Source organism: Trichosurus vulpecula, chromosome 9 (genome assembly GCF_011100635.1).
Source record: "Trichosurus vulpecula isolate mTriVul1 chromosome 9, mTriVul1.pri, whole genome shotgun sequence".
In the NCBI taxonomy this organism is placed as follows: domain Eukaryota; kingdom Metazoa; phylum Chordata; class Mammalia; order Diprotodontia; family Phalangeridae; genus Trichosurus; species Trichosurus vulpecula.
In genome coordinates this window covers 73,945,603-73,968,862 of record NC_050581.1, presented here as the reverse complement: position 1 = coordinate 73,968,862, position 23,260 = coordinate 73,945,603, and positions in this window count along the sequence as shown.

Sequence of the window (23,260 nt, the reverse complement as noted above, 5' to 3'; positions counted from 1 at the left end):
AAGTTAAATAATGTGGAACGTTCCATAGAAATAAGTTACATAATGGTTTAAGACATCTGTAAAGGGACCCTTACAAAACACTGCACAGGATATGATGAATCACCAAACGAATTGTACAGACAGGAATTCAAAGGAGACCATGAAGAGAATGAATAGCGGAGCTGGGACAAGAACGGAAGTCACCCAGCTAGCAGCCTTGGAGTCGTTTTGCCAGACTACATAGACTCTTCACTAGAGAGTGGAATAGAAGGCAAGCCTTTTCTTGGTGGCCTTCTCTCCCCTAATTTATTCTCCACCATGTTGTCCAAGTAGCCAAGTCACTCTTCTCCTAAAAACCTTCCGTGGCTCCCCAATGTTTAGTATAAGTGGAGATTCTGGCATTCAAGGCCTTCTAACCTAGCCTGTCCAGCCTTATCTCACACATTCTCTTTTACATACTAACCATATTCCAGCAAACTGTACTATTCCCTCCTCCTACCCATTCTCTTTGCCTCTGAAGATGCTATTCCCCATGCCTAGAATGGACACTTCCTCTTTCCCCATCTGCTAAAATCCCTCTTTTCCTGAAAGAAAGACCCAGTTCAGATTCTATCCAAGAAGCCTTCTCTGAACTGAAAGGATTCTCATTCTACTCAGAGTTCTTAAACATCACCTTGCCCAGACATTACTTTCCCTTTTAAAAACAAGTATTTGTCTTCATCAATTTAATTCAATTCGACAATCATTAATTTCGCAGCCATGGGTCTGGTATTGCATTAGGTGCTGAGGAATCTAAGTAAAAAACAAAAACAAAGCAGAAAGCCTCCTGCCCTCAAGGAGCTTCCATTCCCTTGGAAGGAAACATATACTCAGATAACCAAACACCAAATACATTCCCAATAGATGCAGAATATTTACAGGACAGGAGAGCACTAATAAATAGGGAACGAGGAAAGGTCTCTTATCAGGACTTGAGCTAAGGCTTGAAGGAGCCGAGAGCTGGAGACAAAGAGGAGAAAGAACCTTTTAGGCATGGAGAGAGGAGACCAGATGTTGTGATCGGGGCACTAAGTTCCCTTGACTGGAATGTCAAATGTACTCAAGGAGGAATAATGTGGAGTCAGCCTGAAAAGCTAAGTTGTCACAAGATTGCAAATGGCTTTAAATGTGAAACCAAGGAGTATGTATTTTATCCAGTGGCAGCTGAGAAGTTTCTTGAGCAGGGTTGTGATACATTCAAATCTCTGCTTCAGTAATACCAATTAGCACAGTTTCATGAAAGGTAGAGTAGAGACAAGAGAAGCTGGTTGCTGAGAACCCAATTAGGGGGCTGTTGTTAATAGCCCAGGCAAGAAGTGAGGAGAGCTAAAGTGGAGTGGTAGTCATGTGAGTGGGGAGAAGTGGATGGAGGTGAGAGATGTTCTTCAGGTAGAACAGACAAGATTTAGCATGGATGGGTGTGGGAGGGAGAGCGAGAGTGGGGGTGAAAAAACAAGGACAACTCCAAGGTTGCAAACCTGAGTGACTGGAAGTGGTATCTTCAACAGAAATAGGGCATGTTCTCAGGCTCCATTCAGCTTGGATAGTCTATTTATTCTGTTTGGAATATTCTATTGTATTCTGTTTAAATATATATACATATATATAAATATATATAAATAATATATATATAATACACACATAAATACATAATACACAAACACACAAACACACACACACACACACATATATATATATATACATATATATATATATGTGTGTAAATACACACATATATCTGGATGTGGCTTCTGAGCTATGGCTCTCAGAAGGAAGCTGACTCATAAAGTGACTTGAATCTGTGTTAGGTTTCTGGGGACCTACATGTGAGGGGACCCTAAGTTTCACATAATTCCCATTTCTATAGCTTGGATGGAGTAGGAATAGTACTGAACACAGAATCCTGAGAGCTGTGTTCATAACATCACAAATTTACAGCTAGGTGGGATCATAGAATTTATTTAGACTGATCCCCTAATTTTATAGATAAGAAAATTAATTCCTAGAGACTTGCCTAACATTATACAGGTAGGAAGTAGCAGAACTGGTGTTTGAACTTGGATTTTCCTGCTCCAGATCCAGAGTCCTTTCCTTCACACTGTGACTTCAATGTGGGTAGAAGTGCAGACTGGGGTGAAGGAAGGGGTGCTCTGTGTAAACAAATAAGAATAAAACAAGGTAGGACCTGATAGTAACAAAGGATGCCTTCATGACATAAATCTTTCGATAGAGGAAATAGCATTAGAAAGGAAAACATAATTAATATAGTTAAACCAAGTACCTTCCTCACTGATAACCCTTGAGTCAGGTACTAAGAGGTCTCATGTCCATTTTACAAATAAGGAAACAAGTTCCATGTTTTGCCCAATTGTCATGCAGTTAATAAATGACAGAGCTGGGGCATAACCCAGCCCTCAACTCCATGCATCCAGAAATGCTTATTTATAGAATGTTACTATCTCTTGGTATAAAATCTGTCACAAACAAACATTTTATTTAGAGAATGACTGATGGTAGCCTTTAAGTGCATATATTTTTCTGTGTAACTCTATCTCTGCTTTGGGGTAAAAACATTTTCTTTAAAACTGGTTCAGCATTCCCCATCCGACCTTGTCTTTAAAGTCCCCTTCAGAGAGAGACAGCAAAGCACACAATATGTTAAGTCTAACTTTACTTTATTCTGCTGGAGATACACTCCAGGCAAAGGGTATTTGTCTTCCCTTGGCTCAACATTTAAATGTCAAAGTAAGTGCTTGTTGGATATTACTTTCTATGATGGGAACTGTCATTTCTAAAAAAAAATAATAATGATAATAATAAAAGATCCCTGGGAAATGCAATTTAACACAAAGTTTAAAGGCCATGTCAGCTGCTCATCACTTTAACAGGTGCCCTTTAGGAAAGGTTTAGATGGGTCAGTCTCCCTCCTCTTCCAACTAACAGAAATGGATTTTGATTTGGTGTGACATCGTCTTGGGATCTGGGTTTGAATCCTTTTTTGACTGCTTATTTCTTTCATGACCTTGGCCAAGGCCTCTCCCCCTCTCTGAATCTCCTATTTCCTACTCTTCATAGGGATGGGCTAGATGTTCTCCAAGGTTCTCTCCCTTCCAGCTTTCAGGCTTCTGATACTGTGGTCTACCCTATTCTGTTATGTGTTATGCTGATTGAGAAGGGGAAACAAGCTTCCAGGGAGAAACCTGGGAACCAGTAACAGACTCTTTCAGAGGAACAGGGATTTTCTGTGCTATAATAAGGAATTTTTATACCTGGGACAGTGGGGGAATATCTTCATCCTGGAACTCCATGAGTTTTCTATGTTGCTGAAGGACTCCCCACCAATATGGGACATGGGGATGAAGCAGGGTGAACTAGATAAAGGGTCTACAGCTACCAGGTGGTTCAGGGAAATGTGACCCAGGATGGTTCTGTTATTTGCTCTCTAAATTTTTGTGTCCTGCCCTAGTTACGCCTCTCGGCCTTTCCCAGCTGGTTCTGTCCTTGGGTAATTTGGTTAAAGGCAAAGGTGAAGTTTCTCTTCAGCATCTCCCTCCCCCCCCCCACCCATTTGAATGACTGCCTCCTCCTTAACATGTACACCGACAAGGGCAATGGCCTCCCACTTTCCATCTTCCACAAAAACTTGATCTCTCAGGAAGCAGCCTGGTAAATTCACCCTGAAAGGTCAGCCGATGAAAACAATTATACGTTTCCCTTACTGGTGTGTCATGATACAGTGAAGAGAACACTGGATCTGGTCAAGGCCTTTCCCCAATCTGGGCTTCAATTTTCTCCTTTAAAAATTGAAAGGCTTTCATTAGATTGAGGAGTTATTAACCTAGGATCCACATCTATAAATGGACTTCAGAGGGCCATGAACTTGGGTAGAAAGAAATTATTACATCTTTATTTTCACTAACTTCTAACTGAAACTTAACATTTTCTTCTATTATGAATGTAGGTAACCAACATTCTTACAAAGGGTCCATCTATTCACCAGACTACCAAAGGGGTTCCTTTCACAAAGAAGGTTGATGATCCTTTGTCTAGATTATTTCCGAGTCTCATTGCTTCTCTAATGGAACCTAGGATTCCATGAGCCCTAGGATTGAACTCAACCTCCATATAGGTCCCAAATTAATTTTCCTAAAATGCAGGATTTCCTAAAATCCTGGATATGCTAAGCCCCTACTCAACAAAGTCTAGTAGCTCCCTATTGCCTTGAAGGTCAAATATAAACACCTCTGTACTGCATTTAGCTGTCTCTTCATTGGCTCCTTCCTATCCTTCCAAGCTTCTTACGAGTTACCCTCCTCCTCAAATCCTGCAATCGAGCCATGCTGGCATATTGGCCATTCCACACGCATGACCACCTATCCAAGTGCATTTGTACTGGCTGTTGTCCATCCCTGGAATACACTTCATCCTCACCTCTACCTCTCACGATCACTGCTTTCCTTCAACACTCAACTGTGGTCAATTCCCACACTTTCCATCTGATTGATCGATCAAGGCTTTCATGAAAGAAGATAACTGTAACATCTGGGCCAATGCTTGAAGCAATGAAAAACAGAATTTGTTTTCAGTGACCATGCCCAGCTAGCCTAGTAAAACTGTGCTAATTGGTGATTTTGTCAGGGACATATTTAGTAATTTTTGTGGGTGGGGCATGTAGCACAATCCCCACTCCAAGGCAAGTCACATAAAACTGGCCCTCACTTGAGGGAGCAAACAGGGACAGGGCAAGGCAGGAACTCACCTTGGCATGATCTAGAACAGCCCATCTTAACTATTCAGTAAACTCTGTTGTTTTTAAGTTGGTGTCACATCACGGGTAGAATGCTACATTTGAATACACTAAGACTTGTTGTTGTTAGATTTTTTTTTTTTTTTGCTGTTTTTGTTGTTAGTTGTTTCATTCATGTCAGACTCTTTGTGACCCCATTTGGGGTTTTCTTGGCAAAGATACCAGAGCGCTTTGCAATTTCCTTCTCCAGCTCATTTTACAGATGAGGAAACTGAGGCAAACAGGGCTACGTGACTTGTCCAGGATCACCATAGTAAGTGTCTGAGGCCAGATTTGAACCGAGGAAGAGGAGTCTTCCTGATTCCACACCTGGCAATCTATCCACTGCCCTTAGTCCTAGCTGGATTCAAATCTTTCCTCTAACATCATTAGTCACATAAACTCTGGGCCTTCATTAGAATATTCATCTGTAAATTGAGGGGGTTGATCTAGATGGCTTCTAAGGTCTCTTCTGTCTCCTAAACTGTCATTCTATGACTGAAAGTTTTCTTAGTGTCTTCTTTATTTGGCCCTCCAGGACAAAGTGTCTGTTGTCCTAGCCTAGTTCCAGCTTTGGTTGTTGTGTTAAGTTGACGACAGCTGTCCTTAGAGACTAAATAAAGAGACCTACAAGGAGAAAGTCCTTTTTAAGTTCTCCACTGATTTTGTCTCTATCTGCTCACTTTTGATTCCATTGTGGTCTTACCTATCAGAATAGTCAGTGCTTGCCTAGAGAAAATGGGTGATTCGATAGGATTAGGAAAGCACCTATGAAGTCTGTAATTCTATTATTACAGCTTTATTTTCCCCTTTGAAGTAAGGCTTGGCCCACCCTTGGGTCTTGTTGAAGGTGCAAACCGTTTTGAGAGGTGCTTGGTTATACTGATTCCTTCTATCTCAAGTAGAAGAGATTTCACCATTTTCTCTCAGGATAGCAAGGGCTGGGGTGTCCTGGTGGGCAGACCTACGAGAGATCAGACTGTGAGGTGTTGAGGAGGGAGAGGTGGCATATAGATCCAAAGTCATCAGACTTCATTAGCCACCAACCACAGCTATTGCTTAGTGCATTTGGCAGTTTGGCGTAGAATAGGACTAGTAGATGAGGCTGAAGATTACCTCGGGGTCACTTAGTCTTTTTTCCCTTTTCAAAAAGTAGAGCCCTGAGGGGTTTTATTTCTTTCTTTCAGGCATGTCAAGATTTAAGAACTCAAGTGAGTTTCCTTCTATAAATTAGGTGAAAGCTGAATAGAGAATCTCAGATATTCAAGGAAGATGATAAAGAATGGAAGAAAAGAAAATACATGCAATAGTTAACAGAAGAATCAAATCAGTGTTCTAAGAAGAGCTCTTCAGGCAGACATGCGCTTGGCTTAGGTTTTTGCACCTTTTGGTGAATCTTAGCTGAGAAGAAGGGAACTCATAGACATTGCCTGAGAAGTCTGGCTGAGATGAGCTTCAGAAAGCTTTGCAGCCATTGGCTAAGAAGAATTGTGGTGGTGGTGGTAGGGAGAGCTTCATAGTTATTGGCTGAGAATGCTGATTGAAAATAGCTGAAGCCTTACCTGCAGGGGGTAGGCTTTTTAATTGTAACACCTTCAGTAGATGGAGGACAGAATCACAGGAGTCCCTGAGGATAGAGCCATAGCTGAGGACTATAACTGAGGCATAGAAGGGGGCAGCCAGAGCAGTAGGCTTGTTTTTAGCAGGCTGAAAGGGTTGTAATTTCTCCTCCGCAGGGGAGAGGTTTATTAACCATAGCACCCTTCCCACCCCCGGTAGATGGGGGAGGTGGCCCAAGGTGCTGCTAATTAACACTTCAGCGAGAGCTGAGACACTGGGAAACAGCAGAGACAAAAGGCAGGGAGTGAGATACAGTGTCTAATGGAACCAATAGAGTGGAGAACTAAGACAGTGTCTTCAGTAGAAGCTTTGTTGCATTGAAAGGTTGAGCTGGCCTTTCATCTCTTTCTGCAGGTGCCCTGGCTACATGTGTTCCCCATGTGGATATCCTTCATGTGATCCTTTATAAAACTCCTCTCTTCCCACTGTATATGTATATAATTGAGCTCAAGGTTAATGGGGGAAATGACCTGCCTTAATTTTATTTATACTGATGCTTAATTAAATGCCTTTGTTATAACTAAGAGTGTCCTGTGGCTGACTTAAAAAAGTAAAAATATATTGGTGGGGGCTCATGGAGGGGATTCTGATCCATAAAGTACTCAGAAGTGAGGGCAGCTCACCTAGGTCCCAGAGTAAGGAGAACCTCAGGATGACCACCCCCACCCTAGCATTATTGTTTTGACCCCATGGGCCATAGCATAACAATACTGTGCATGGGGTTTTCTTGGCAAAGATACTGGAACAGTTTGCTATTTCAGTCTCTAGCAGATTAAGGCAAACAGAGGTTAAATGATCACACAGCTAGTAAAAGTATCTGAGGTCAGATTTCAACTCAGGTCTTCCTAACTCCAGGCCCAGCGCTCTATCCACTGGGCTACCTACCCACTATCTACTAGTAGAAGTTAGCTTTTACATAGTGGTTTGCAAAGGGCTTTTACAAATATTAACTCAAGAAGGTGCTATCATTATCTTCATTTTACAAAAGAAGAAACTAATGTTAGTGACCTGCCCAAGGTCACATAGGTGATATATGAGGTCACATTTGAACTCAGTTCATGCTGACTCCAGGTCTAGCTTTCTATTCGCTGAGCCACCTAAATGCCTACCATGGCTACTCTGCCAGAGTCTATTCCCTTCTGGTCTCCTAGTAGAGGAATGACTGAAGTCATATCAGGGATGGATGTTAGTTGTTTCCTTTCATTCCCACCCCCATAGATTCACCCAGGCCAGAGCAACAGTGATGTAGGATTTAACTTTCCTTTCTCCCATGCTTCCTCTATAGAATCTTGTATAGGATGCTTCTTCTATAGAATCTGATCTTAGAACATAGAACAAGGGTGGGGAACCAGTGACCTCAGAGCCAGATGTGGCCCTCTAGGTCCTCCAGTACAGCCCTTTGATTTAAAGAATCAAACTTGAGGACGTAGAGGGCCACATGGGACCCTGGGGCTGCAGGTTCCCTACCTCTGACGTAGAACGTTGGGGCAGGAAGGGACCTGGGAACAGTGAAACAATCTGGTTAAACTGGCTCCCTTCTCTCTAGAGTAAGGAATGAGTGAGGGGGACAACACATAGTCAGAGACAGTTAAAATGACTGATGAGTCCACCTGTGCAACCCTAGGCAGCAGAAACAATTCTAACAACCTCTGTATGTGGCTTCTCCCCTAACCTATTCATGACTGCATATTTAAAATGGCCCTTGGGAGTTCAAATCCTGGCTCTGACACCTGCTACCTGTGTGACCTTAACCTCTATAGGCGTCCGTGTAGTCATCTATAAAATGAGGAGCTGGGACTGGATGGCCTCAGGTCCCACTCAGCTCTGAACTTATGATCCTATGATCTGTTTACCCTATGTCGATGCACGTTAAAAAAGACTCTGGCTCCTTTTGCCCTCCCGAGAATAAAACAGGGCAACTGCTAACGACTGTAGTCTTTTAGAGACAGCTTGCAAATGTAGGCAGGGCTGGATTACTGAAATGGCCACATATGTTGCTTCTTCACTCAGAGGCTGGGGTGTACCACTGGGACCCAGGTAGCCAATGAAACACATCAGTCCATGTGTTCTTGAATTCCTTCCATCCTTCCTTCCTTCCGTCCTTCCTGAGCAGGAGAGGTGTATGGCACTAGCAGTTTGCATATAATCAATATAAAGCTGTGTTTCTGTTTCTTGAGAGCCCAAATGAAACTAACACAAACAATAGAATAATGTCAAAGCTGGAAGGGACCTTAGAGAACATCTGATCCAATGACCTTGTTTTATGGATGGAGACACCCATTGGGGTGACACCCATTGGGGTACGGAAAGAGCATGTCTTCAAGCACTGTACAAATTGTGTAAAGAATAATTCTTACTTCTCCCCAAAAGAAAGAAGACAGGATGGGGGGCACTAAGGAGCTGGGGTTATGGAAGACTATAATTGGGAACAAGATCTTTTCGAGTTAATGTGATCACATTTGTCCATTCCTAATTAAACTGATTGTAGAACTCCATTCGCATCTGTAAACAAATCCTGCTTCCTGACTGCCTTGGGGAGAGTAAATTAAACCAGATGTAAGTTCCTAGGAACATATTGGTGTCATCTAAAATCCAGTTAGTATTTATAGGCCATACCTACTGATGGACGATCAAATTGGGTAGGAGCCTTGATGATTGCTGTCTCCTCTCCTCCTCCACACCCCCCCCCCCCCATTTCCCGTGTCTAGATTCAGGGAGCTTGATGCCTTTTCTTCATATCCTGCTCTTCTGTCCTCTCTTAGAATGGTGGGGGGCACTGTATATAAAACCTGTAGGTTACAGCTAGCCCAACCTTGCAAATAGTTTTTAAAATCCCTATGGATTGGCAAAATAGATTAATTCCAGGAGGCAGCTTATCCTCTTGGAAAGAGCCCTCCAGTAGGATTCCAGACTTCCACCACTGATACCTTATTTGATTTTGACAGGTCATTTCTCTGGGCTTCAGTTTCCTCATCTGTAAAACAAATAACTAATATTTATATAGCACTTTGAGCTCTAAAAGTATTTTACATGTGTTATCTGATTTGGGCTTCACAATATTCGTAAGTATTGTAAGCAATAAAAGTCTCATTTTACAAATGAGGAAATTGAGTCTCAGAGAGGTTAAATAACTTGCCTGAGGTCACACAGCTAGCAAGCATCAGAAGCAAGTTCAGTCCTGATCACTAAGGTCCTTTAGAGCTCGAAAATCCAAAGTCTGGATCTGTACTAACATTACCCACATTTAGACTTCATAAGGAAGCAAGTTCCACTGTGATGTGATCTGGGAAGCTCTTTCTCTCCCCCATTGACTTCTCCTGGTAAACTCTCAGCATGGTACTAAAATCCTACCATTAGAGATGCATTCTCTGGGATCTTGCAAAAGAAGTGACAGCAGGTGGGGTGGGGGGTGGAGGGGTATTATTCAGTAAAATTTGAGGAGTGATTTTGGTGAAAGAACAGGGAAGGCCATTCTATCAAAATCTACGGCAATATCCCCTCCCCAAATCTTGGTGCCTGCAAGCCCATTATTAGGGTTTCATTGCTTTGGTATTTTCCTGTGAACCATGGAAGGGAAGCAGGTGACAGACTGAATTATTGTTTTTCTGGGTGTTCAGTGAGAAGGAGGGGGAAACAATTATAATACTTAGTAGGAGATTCCCTTATTCTTCCTCTGGGCTTGCATTGCAGATTTGTGGTGGAAAGACCATTGGGAGGCATATCTCTAGCCCTCTTTTCCCCTCTTCTCCCTTTTATGAACAAGAAAATTGAGGTCCAGAAGGATTTACCCTAGGTCATAGAGCTAGTGATTAGGGAGCTAATCTCTAGACTAGGCTCTGCCACTTAATCCCGGGTCAAGAATCCTTGATCTGATCCCATCCCATCTGGGCAAGAATGCCCTTAAAACATCCCTAATCTCTGCTTGATGCAATAGGGAAATCACTCTCTCCCATGGGCTAACATTCTCCTTTTGGATGACTCTAACTGTTAAGAGGGGGCAGGTAGCTGGTACAGTAGATGGAGTCCCCAGCCTGGAGTCAGGAAGACTCATCTTCCTAAATTCAAATCCAGCCTCAGATGCTTCCTTGCTGTGTGACCTTGGACAAGTCACTCAACCTTGTTTGCCTCAGTTTTCTCATTTGTAAAATGAGCTGGAGAAGGAAATGGCAAACCACTCAACTATCTTTGCCTAAGAAAACCTCAAATGGGGTCACAAAGAGTCAGATACAACTGACAAACAAGAACAATTATTAGAAAACTGTTGTTGCTGTTGGTGGTTTGGATGGCATGAGGATAGGGCTAGCTTTATTTCCCTGATATAGTGAATAGTTCATTAATATAATTCTTTTCTAAATGTATTTATTTTAAAGTCTATTTTAATTTTCAATTCATGGAGCATAAGATAGCATAATAAAAAGTATGATTGCACATGAAACTGTGCATCTACCATGTACGACTTGCTATTGCCTCCAATGAGGAAATTTCCTTCACTAAAGTGGGTCAGTACCTGCTCACCACTTAGTGCCTTAGAGAGTTGCCAGGGGTACTGAGACTTTAAATGACTTGCCCAAGGCTATGCATTCAATATGTGCTGCCTGAAGTAAAACTGGAATGAGGTCTTTCTGACATGTACACACTCTTTCTTTATATTGATCCCAAATCTGCCCCTCTCACTAACTGCTCTTGGTTCTGCCTACTGGGGACAAGCAGAATAATTACAACACTGCCTCTGTATGATATGGTAGTCTTTCAAAGACTTGAAGACAGATATAGTCCTGATTCAGTCCCAACATCTCCAGTACATTCAACATACCAACCGTGGTTTCCTCCCCTCAAAAGTGGCCTAGACAAAGTCCCTCCCAACTCTCTGATTGTATAACCTAGTGGGATGCGGACCTGGATGTCCCATCTCCCATCTTTCCATTACACCATTCTGCCTCTATCCTTGAAGCTCAAAAGGGGTGATGCTAGCTGGAGGCCAATGTGGGTGTATAAGACTGCTTTGTTAAGTTTTAAAAAGGCTTCCCTAGCTATGTTGTCATTTTTCTCATGAGGTGCCTTAGAGGTATTGGGGTCAAGGCATATATTGTCATTCTTGTTTTCAAGTTGGGGAAATTGAGGTACCTTGGAGGTGATTGACCTGCCCACGGGAACATAGCCAATTGATCCAACGATGAAACTTAGGAAGTCCTTTATAGTGTTCAACCGAATTAGACTTCTTGTTTCTCCTCTCCCACAGTAAGTAGCAATGTGGCGAAGTAGATGAAATGTTGTGTCTAGAGTTGGGAAGATGGGTTCAAATATGACCTTAGGCATTTAATATCTACATGTAACCTCTGTTTGCCTCAGTTTCCTTAACTGAAGAGTGGGCATAATAGTAGCACTTACCTCTCAGCTTTACTATGAGGATCTAATGAGTATGATTTGTGAAGCACAGTGCTTGGCACATGGCATGCACTTAACAAATGCTTGTTTCCTTCTTCCCATCTCCCTCTATTTGTATTAGCTGTTCCCCATGTCTAGAATGCATTCCTACCTAATCTCTACTTCTTAGAAACCTTTGAACCAGGATTCTTTTTTCAGATTTAATATTTTATTATCCTCCAATTGCACGTAAAAATGATTTTAACATACTTTTTTTTTTAAATATGAGTTCCAAATTCTCTTCCTAATTCTCTTCCCTCTCCCACACCATGGAAAAGGCAAGCAATTTGATGTAGGTTGAACCAGCATTCTGCTCAAACATTACCATTGCTAAGCCCTTCAACTGTTAGTCCCTTCCTTCCCCTTAGATTTACCTTGTAGAGATGTTTTGTATCCTTATTTATGGGCATGAGGTATCCTACTTAGAGTGTAGTCTCCTTGAGGGCACGGATTGTTTCTCCATTGCCTATCACAATATCTGGCTCATAGTGGAGTTTAAAAAAATGCTTGTTGAATGATTGATTCAATAGACAATATTATAATTTCCTCCAAACAAGTGTCTCTCATGAGTCTCTTGTTTATTCAGCCCTGTGCTAGATACTCTGAGAAATACCAAAGACATAGCAGACTTCGTTTCTGTTCTCAGTCTATTTGGATAGAGTAGATGCAAACAAGTCAAATGTATAAAAATTTATTGCTGTCTCCTCTTCTACATCAGTCATTTTTTTCTTAAATCTCTACCTGCTCTCCCCTTCCCCCACACTGAACCCTCCTTTGCAATAAGGGAATATATTTAAACAAAACCAATAGACAAAGTGGTTTTCCCCTTGGGAAGAGAGAAGTGTATTTCACTCTCAGTTCATGGGTCAGAAAATGGCCATTCCTATCAATGAGTTTGGCCACCTTTTAGCGAACAACACATTTTTCTTTAGCAGGACTAGCTTTACAAAGCTCCATTCTCCTAACAACCTGTGAAGTAGAAAGGCAAATATCATTACCCCATTTTATAGATGGGAAAACTCCTCAGAGAACTGAGATATCTTGTCCAGATTCATACAGCCAGAAAGAGAAGGAAAAATGAGTCATATAAGAGAGGGAGACCTCAGAGTCATCCTTGTGCTTCAGACTTTTGGCGCCATAAAAGTCCAGAAGATAAACAACTCCTTGGGGTCCAGAAGGGTCAAGAAAGAGAGTGGGGAGCTTAAGCTGAGCCCTGAAGAACTAGTAGGATTCAAGCTGATAGAGAGGAGTGGGAGAAGAGAGGGGAAAACTAAGTGAGTAGAGAAAATGAGGAGAAGCCTCAGTTTCCTAATCTGTAAAATGGGGATAAATTATTTTATACGTATACCTAATGGTGCAACACAAGGTGAGAGAGAGCATGGGGTGATTGTAGGGAGGTGCTGCATAGGCAGTAAAGAAAGAGACACATCTGGCTCTCTAGGGATGGATCAAATGAGACAGTATGTGTAAATTGATTTGCAAACCTCAAAATGTTATATAAACACTAGCTATTCTTAGATTTCCAGGAGCTGAGCAACTGCTCTGTGCCCTTCCCCCAAATCCAAATTTTTCAGAATCACAGAATTTCAGGGTTGGAAGGTCAACAGCAGTCATCCACTATGATGCATACAGAGAGAGAATCTCTTTTAGTCTGTGGCTAACTAGTGGTCATCACCTTTGAAAACCTCCAATGAGAGAATGGTTTCCCTTTAGGGAGTCAAGGAGGCTGATCTGGGGATTTGGTTAGCTGAAGGACCAGGAGTAGGAAAGGCCCAATTGATATGGGGTCAGAGCAGCAGAAGGTTACACAATTTCTTGTCATTGTCGGATTGCCTTTCTGACATAGCCTTGCTATTTCTGTGGTTGAATAAGTTGGGGATGGGGGAAGGAAAGCATTTTATCAGCTGAGAATTGTATCCCTTTTAGTCTTTTTCTAACTAAAGCAGTTTCTGTGACATTTTATGGTCCATGAGTGTTGCATTTTCTTACTTTTTTCATGTAAAACATATTTCCATGTTAGGCATGCTGTGAAAGAAAACACAGGCAAAAAAAATCCAAGAAAAATTAAGAAAGTAAAGAAAAAGTATGCTTCAATCTGCATTCAGAGTATATCAATTCTTTCTCTGGATGTGGATAGCATTTTCCATCATGAGCCTTTTGGAGTTGTTTTAGAATCTTGCACTGCTGAGAAGAGCCAAGTCTATCAAAGTTAGTCATCTCACAATGTGTCTGTAACTGTGTACAATGTTCTCCTGGTTCTGTTCCCTTCATTCAGCATCAGTTCATATAAGTCTTTCCATGTTTTTCTAAAGTCCGCCTGCTCATCATTTCTCATAGCACAATAGTATTCCATTACATTCATATACCACAACTTGTTCAGCCATTCTGGAATTGATGGGCATCCCCTCAATTTCCAGTTCTTTACCACCACAAAAAGAGCAGCTATAAATATTTTTGTACATGTGGGCTCTTTTCCCATTTGTATGATCTCTTAGGGATAAAGCCCTAGGAGTGGTATTACTGGGTCAAAGGGTATGAACATTTTTATTGCCCTTTGGGCAGAGTTCCAAATTGCTCTCCAAAATGGTTGGATCAGTTCACAAGTCCACCAACAATGCATTAGTGTTCCAATTTTCCCACATCTTCTCCAGCATTTATAATTTTCCTATTTTGTCATGTTAATTAATCTGACAGGTGTGATGTGGTACCTAAGACTTGTTTTGATTTACATTTCTGTAATCAATAGTGATTATGAGCAATTTTTCATATGACTATGGATACCTTTAATTTCTTCCTCTGAAAACTGCCCGTTCATATCCTTTGAGTATTTTCAATTGAGGAATGACTTGTATTCTCATAACTTTGACTCAATTCTCTCTATATTTTGGAAATGAGGGCTTTATCAGCTGCTCGTCATTTCTTATAGCACAATAGTATTCCATCACAATAATTTACGACAACTTGTTCAGCCATTCTCCAACTGATATACATCCCCTCAATTTCTAATTCTTTGCCACCACTAAAAGAGCTGCTATAAATATTTTTATACATATGAGTCCTTTTCCTTTTTGTTTTTTATCTGTTTGGGATACATACCTAGCAGTGGTATTGCTTGGTCAAAGTCCTTTTAATAGTCCTTTTGGAGTAGTTCCAAATTGCTCTCTAGAATGGCTGAATCAGTATACAACTCCACCATCAGTGCCTCACTGTCTTAGTTTTCCCACATCCTTTCCAACATTGGTCGTTTTCCTTTTCTGTCATATTAGCCAAGCTGATAGGTATAGGGTGGTAGCTCAGACTTGTTTTAATTTGCATTTATATAATCAATAGTGATTTAGAGCATTCTCTATGATTCTAGATAGCTTTGATTACTTTGTCTAAAAACTGCCTGTTATATCTTTTGACCAATTATCAATTGAGGAATGGCTCTTATTTCTATAAATTTGACTCAGTTCTCTACATATTTGAGAAATGAGATCTTTATCAGAGAATTTTCTGTAACATTTTTTCACAGTTATGATTACTATGTATTTCCCTCCTTCCTATTTCCTCCCTGTTTATCCTACTCTCTCTCCTTTCACCCTGTCCATTCTCAAAAGTGTTGGTTAAATTGTATTACAATCCAAAATCCTTTGGATTGATCTAATCTGGGCCTGGCCCAAAATAAGTGTCTACTATGTGTCAGCCACCATCAGTCCCTGCTCTCTAGGAAGTTATATTCTACTAAGAGAAAATATGTTGACAAATGATTAAATAAAAAATAATATTGAGGAGAGGAAAAACACTAGAAATAAAGAGGATCAGAAAAGGCCTTTGTGTAATAGATGAGAGTTGATCAGATCCTTAAAGGAAGCTGTAAATACAAAGAGGTAGAAGTGAGAAGGAACAGCATCCCAGAAATTGGAACAAACGGCTTGTTCAAAATCACAGAAGTGAGAGATGGAACATCATATGGGGAAACAGCAAGTGGTTCATTTTGGCTTAATGTAGAATACATGAAGGGGGATGGTGTGAAATCAGTCTAGAAAGATAGTTTGGAGCCAAAATGTGAAGTTCCTTAAAAGCCAAACAGAATGATTGGATGTTGTCCTAGTAATTGAATGTTATCTTAGAAGCAATAGGGAGCTATTGAAGCTTCTTGGTCAGGGGTATGATGGGATCAGACAACCCTTAAAATACTTGATCACTGCTACCTGGTACCTCATAGTCTTTTCTTTTCCAGGTTAAACATTGCCCAGCTGTTTAGCTTAATGGTGTCAAACTCAAATAGAAAGCATTTAGTTAGAAAATTAACTTTAGTTAGACAAATTAACTTTATCTGTGTTGTATTTTTATTTATTTTCTTAAACTTTGGCCTCTCAATGCAGCCCACGATCAAATGAGCTTCTTGGGTTTTGTATTAGCAAGGCAATAATCACAATATAGATGATAATTGTCAAAATGCCTATGTGGTTCTGTATCTCAAAATCTAAGAGACTCTCCATATAGAAGGTAGAAGAAGTAAACCATTTATTCAGACACAAGAGAACCAGGTCCCAAAACAAATGAGCCCAACCTATCATAGCAGCAAAGAATTTAATACACAATATCATAGGAGAGAACCACTCCATGCCATTACCTTCAACCCCCTTCCTCTCCCACCGGGTCCTTCCCACAAACACACTCTTAGCATACCACATGTCTACTCTTTCTTTCAGCGCTAACTACTCTCTCTGAATTTCCTGTGACATAACTTCCTTTTCCTCTCAGCAAACTCCTCCCACCACATGTGACTTAGGCTTCCTCTGACATAAGCCAGTCACATGGCCTATTAATGGGTGAGGAAGATCTTCAAATCTAAATTGTTATTACAGGTTTCAGTCTCATAATGCTGACTCCCATGGATCATGTACCCCATCAAAACTCCTATATCTTTTATTTTGGGTCAGTTTCTCTTGAATCATTCTTCCCCTATTTTTTTTTACTTGTGGAGTGCATTAAAAAAAATAAAAACGAGGTGGGGGTACAGAGCCAAGATGACTGCTTGAAAACAGCATTTTACTGGAGCTCTCTAACAAGTTCTGTCAGATACCTCTAAAAAGTGAATCTGAGCAGATTTGAGAGAGTTAGAAGCCACTAGTAGACTGAGTGGGGCAAATATCCAAGCCAGGAGAGTCTGAAAGGTTGACAGGATGGATCTGTAGGCTGGGTAAGCACCCAGCGTGCAGAGATGCACTAGACCACACCAAAGCAGAAGCAGCAGTGGAAACCAGCCAGCAATCCAGGCTGGGAGAAAGCTGGATGCATGAAACTGGTGGAGATCCCTAGGCCTCCCAGCACAGGACAGGAGTCTGTTGAAGCAACGAGAGGCAGCAGCACAATGCATGTGGCTGTGAGACATTTACTCGAGGCTTGAAGCCCAAAGGTTTGAAACATGCCTTCTTGAACTTCTGGGAGACATGATGGCCAGGTAAATGGCTCTAATCCCTGTCCCCACCCCCACCCCCGACTCAGAGAATTCCTCAGGGAAAAATGCTGGAATAGAGAAGACAGAAGTGGGGATTCAGTGGCCAGGCCGTGGGAGTTCCAGAGTCCCAGAGGGGCAGAGCCAGCAGGGGTCAACACCAGGAGCCCAGACCTGCCTTTGCATAGCCAGGGGAAGTGGCAGACACCTGCACAGACAACAGCTAAGACCATTTCTTGAGAGCACCCCCAGGGGAAGAGGAGACTTCCAGCATCCAGACAACCCCTCCCCCACACCTCAGGAAAACAGAGGCTATAATGCACAAAGCCAGTAACTAGGCTCACAATTCCCAGAACAAGAAACCTGGGACAGAAATCCCTGAGCCCAAAAGTAGAAATCCACTGTAATAAGTAATAAAAGTAGAAAATCCACTGCCAGGAAAAAGCTAACCAATGTGAAGAAGAACACGAAAAAACCAAGGACCATTGATTCTTTTTATGGAGACAGGGAAGAACAAAATACCAATTTTGAAGAGGACAGCATTGACACTATACCCACATCTGATAACTCAAAAGGGAATGTGAACTGATCTCAAGCCCAAAAAGCATTCATGGAAGAGCTAAAGGAGGATTTTAAAAACCAAATTAGGGAGGTAAAAGAAAAAATGAAAAAAAAACCACTGATGAAATCAAGTCTTTAAAAAATAAGTTCGGTGAAATGGCTATGGAGATTCAGAATCTAAATACAGAAAGTGGCACCCTGAAAAATAAATCAACCAATTGGAAAAGGAGACTCAAAAAAAATGAAGATTGCAACTCATTAAAAATTAGAATTGAGCAAGTGGAAGCTAATGATTCTATGAGGCATCAAGAAGTAGTAAAACAAAATGTAAAGAATGAAAAAAATAGAAGAAAATGTGAAATATCTGATTGGAAAAACAACTGACCTGGAAAATAGATCCAGAAGAGACAATTTAAGAATTATTGGTCTACCAGAAATCCATGATGAAAAAAAGAGCCTGGACAGTATCTTCCAAAAAATCCTCAAGGAAAACTGTCTGAGGTCCTAGAACCAGAAGGAAAAATAGTCATTGAAAGAATCCACCAATCACCCCCTGAAAGAGATCCCAAATTGAAAACTCCAAAAAATATTATAGCCAAATTTCAGAATTGCAAAGTGAAGGAGAAAATACTGCAAGCAGTCAAAAAGAAACAATTCAAGATCTTGCAGCCTCTACATTAAATGACAGGAGAAATTGGAATATGATATTCTGAAGGGCAAAGGAGCTTGGACTACAATCAAGGATCATTTACCCAGCAAAATTGAGCATAATTTTTCAGGCAAGGAGATGGACATTCAACAAAATAGCAGAATTCCAGAACTTCCTGATGAAAAGGACAGAACTCAATGGAAAATTTGATCTTCAAATACAAAACTCAAGAGAGACATAAAAAGGTAAGCAAGGGGGAAAAACCACCACAAACCTTGTTAATCAATAAGGGCAAATTGTTTACATTTTTATATAGGATTATATAATTTTATATATGATATATGATATATATATATATATATATATATATGTGAATCTTGCGAATAGTACAGTTATTATGACAACTGAAAGGGATACACATAGACTGTGGGTGTCAGTATAAAAAAACTGATATAATGACAAAAAACATAAATAAGAATTGTAAAGGGAGGGTTCTGGGAGAAGAAGTAAGGAGGTAGTAGAAAAGGGTAATTTACATCAAATGAAGAGGCACAAAAACACATTATAGTAGAGGGAAAGAAGGGAGGGAGAAGAGTAGTATATGAGCTTTACTCTCATTGGATTTGGTTCAAGAAGAGAATAACATACTCTGAAAAGCATAGAAATCAAACTTGTCCTACAGGCAGTAGGAGGGGAAAGAAAAAGGGGGTGGTGGTCAGAAGGGATGGATGAAGTAGCAAAGGGAAAAGGGTAAGATAAGGCAGGGAAATGAAGAGGGAGGGTAAATTGAGGAAGGCGGTGGTCAAAAGCAAAACTCTTTTCAGGAGCAGAAGTGGGGAGGGAGAAATAAAAGCAAAAACGGGGTGGGAAGAGAAACAGGAAGGAGAAAAACACACAGCTTGTAATCATAACTGTGAATGTGAATGGGATGAACTCTCTCCATAAAACGGAGGTAGATAGCAGAATGGATTAAAAACCATAATCCTACAATATGTTGTTTACAAGAAATGCATTTGAAAAAGGGGGTATACACACAGGGTAAAAGTAAAAGGATGGAGTAGAATATATTATGCTTCAGCTAAACTAAAAAAAGCAGGAGCAGCAATCCTAATCTCAGACAAAGCAAAAGCAAAGATAGATCTAATTAAAAGAGATAAGGAAGGACACTATATCCTGCTAAAAGGCATCATAGACAATGAAGCAATATCATTAGTTAACATATATGCACCAAGTGGTATAGCATGCAAATTCTTAGAGGAGAAGTTAAGGGAGTTACAGGAAGAAATAGACAGCAAAACCATACCAGTGGGGGACTGTGTTGGTAAGCAAAATGGCCTTTGTTTTCTTTGAGTAACTCAGTGTATTTCATTGAGATTTGCTAGGTGCTGGGCTCCAGGCCCAGAGCCCTATTAGGTGTGGAACCTATGTGGGTGCAGATTGGTGACTGGGGTGGGGCCCAAGATGGGGCTGGCTAAGGGGAGGTGTTAACTCCAGAGCCATGCCCTATTGGGTGTTAACCTAATCTGTGGGGATGTGAACCTCCCAGGGACCTAAGGGGAGGGGCCAACTCAAGAACCAATCACCAGAGCCTGGGCTCTGGTCATTCAGACCACGCTTGATGATGTCAAAAACTCTATAAGAGGAGAGAAGACAGTTTTAAGATCCTTTTCTGTTGGAGCTCTTTGCCGCAGCAGTGATGGCGCATGACTCTGGGCCAGCCCTTGTTCTGAGCTCCCGGGTTGAACCTAGATGTTGGTAACTATGAATTGTATTGGGTCTGTGTGTTGATATTTGTAATTTGTTTTTATTTTGTTCTGAAGTTCAGGGTGCTGGCTTTTTCCCCTGAACTAAGTGAATGCTGTCTGTATGCTGGATTAAAGTAAACTTGTCAACCCCTTTAACCTTGCTTTCCTTATTAAAGCAGATCAAAAGAACCTGTGCTTTCCCAGTGTGCCAGCAGCTTTCTGGGTGCTGGCTGTGGGTGGATCTTACACCCCCACAGAAGCTGCTAGCCGGATTGTGGAAACAGGGACCTCAACCTCCCCTTCTCTGAACTTGATAAATCTAACCTTAAAATAAGCAAGAAAGAAGTTAAGGAGGTGAATAGAATTTTAGAAAAGGCATATATGACAGATCTCTGGAGAAAAATGAATGGAGATGAAAAGGAATACACTTTTTTCTCAGAGGTACATGTTACATACTCCCAAACTGAGGATATGCTAGGTCATAAAACCCTCACATTCCAGAGCAGAAAGGCAGAAATAGTTAATGCATCCTTCTCAGATCATGATGCAATAAAAATTATTTGTAATAAAGGACCATGGAAATATAAACTAAAAAGTCACTGGAAACTAAATAATCTAATCCTAAAGAATGAGTGGGCCAAAGAACAAATCATAGAAACAATTAATAACTTCAAGAGAATGACAATAATGAGACAACATACCAAAACTTATGGGATGCAGCAAGAGCAGTTCTTAGGGGAAGTTTTATATCTCTAAATGCTTACATGAATAAAATAGATAAAAAGGAGATCAATGAAATGGGCATGCAACTGAAAAAAAACTAGAAAAAAAAACAAATTGAAAATCTTCAATTAGATACCAAATTAGAAATACTGAAAATCAAAGGACAGATTAATAATATTGAAATCAAGAAAACTATTGAACTAATAAATAAAACTAAGAGCTGGTTTTATGAAAAAAAAACCCAATAAAATTGATGAACCCTTGGTCAATTTGATGAAAAAAAGAAAGAAGAAAACCAAATTACCAGTATCAAAAATGAAAAGGGTAAATTCACTTCCAATGAAAAGAAAATTAAAACAATAATTAGGAATTATTTTGCCCAACTGTACGCCCGTAAATTTGATAACCTTAGGGAAATGGATGAGTATTTACAAAAATGCAAATTGCCCTGGTTAACAGGAGAGGAAATATTTACCTAAATAACCCCATCTCAGTAAAAGAAATTGAGCAAGGCATCGATGAACTCCCTAGGAAAAAATCTCCAGGGCCAGATAGTTTTACATGTGAATTCTATCAAATATTTAAAAAAGAATTAATTCCCATACTTTATAGACTATTTGGGAAAATTGGTTAAGGAGTCCTACCAAATTCTTTTTATGACACAAATATGGTACTAATACCTAAACCAGGAAGAGTCAAAACAGAGAAAGAAAATTATAGACCAATTTCCCTATTGAATATTGATTCAAAAATTTTAAATAAAATATTAGCAAAAAGATTGCAGCAACTTATTAGGAGAATAATACACTATGACCTGGTAGGATTTATTCCAGGAATGCAATGGGGGTTCAATACCAGGAAAACTGTCAGCATAATTGATCATATCAATAACAAAACTAGCAGAAACCACATGATTATCTCACTAGATGCAGAAAAGGCTTTTGACAAGATACAACAGTGATTCCTATTAAAAACTCTAGAAAGCATAGGAATAAATGGAGTCTTCCTTAAAATTATAGATAGCATTTGCCTTAAACCATTAGCAAGCATTATATGTAATGAGGATAAGCTAGATGCATTCCCAATAAGATCAGGGGTGAAACAAGGATGTTCGTTATCACCCCTATTATTTAATTTGGTACTAGAAACGTTAGCTGCAGCAATAAGAGGAGAAAAAGAAATTGAAGGAATTAGAATAGGCAAAGAAGAAACTAAATTGTCACTTTTTGCATATGATATGATGATTTGCTTAGAGAATCCTAGAGATTCAAGTAAAACACTACTTGAAATAACAGACAACTTTAGCAAAGTTGCAGGATATAAAATAAACCCACATAAATCCTAAGTATTCCTATACATTACTAACAAAGTGCAACAGCAAGATACAGAAAGAGAAATTCCATTTAAAGTTACTATAGACACTATAAAGTATTTGGGAGTCTACCTGCCAAGACATTCCAAGGGCCTGTATGAACGAAATTATGAAACAGTTCTCATGCAAATAAAGTCAGATCTAATTAAATGGAATAACATCAGTTGCTCATGGTTAGGCTGAACTAATATAATAAAAATGACAATTTTACCTAAATTAATTTACTTATTCAGTGCCATACCAATCGAACTACCAAAAAATTGTTTTACAGAGCTGGATAAAATAATAACAAAATTCATCTGGAAGAACAAGAGGTCTAGAATATCTAGGGTATTAATGAAAAGAAATGCTAGGGAAGGTGGCCTAGCCATACCAGATATGAAACTGTACTATAAAGCAGCAGTCATCAAAACTACCTGGTACTGGCTAAGAAACAGAGTTGTGGATCAGTGGAATAGGATAGATACACAAGATGGAGAAGTCAACAACTATAGCAATCTACTCCTTGATAAACCCAAAGAATCCAGCCTCTGGGCTAAGAATTCAGTATTTCACAAAAACTGCTGGGAAAATTGGAAATTAGTATGGCGGAAACTGGGCATAGACCCATATCTTATACCATATACCAAAATAAAGTCAAAATGGGTACATGATTTAGGAGTAAAGGCTGATACTTTAAGCAATTTGGGAGAGCAAGGAATAGTTTACCTCTCAGATTTATGGGAAAGAGAAGAATTCATGATCCAACAAGAGATAGAGAGCATTACAAAATGCAAAATGAATAATTTTGATTATGCTAAACTGAAAAGTTTTTGTATAAACAAGTCCAATGCAACAAAGATTAGGAGGGAAGCAGAAAATTGGGAGAAAATCTTTATAACCAATGTCTCTGATAAAAGGCCTCATATCTAAAATATAC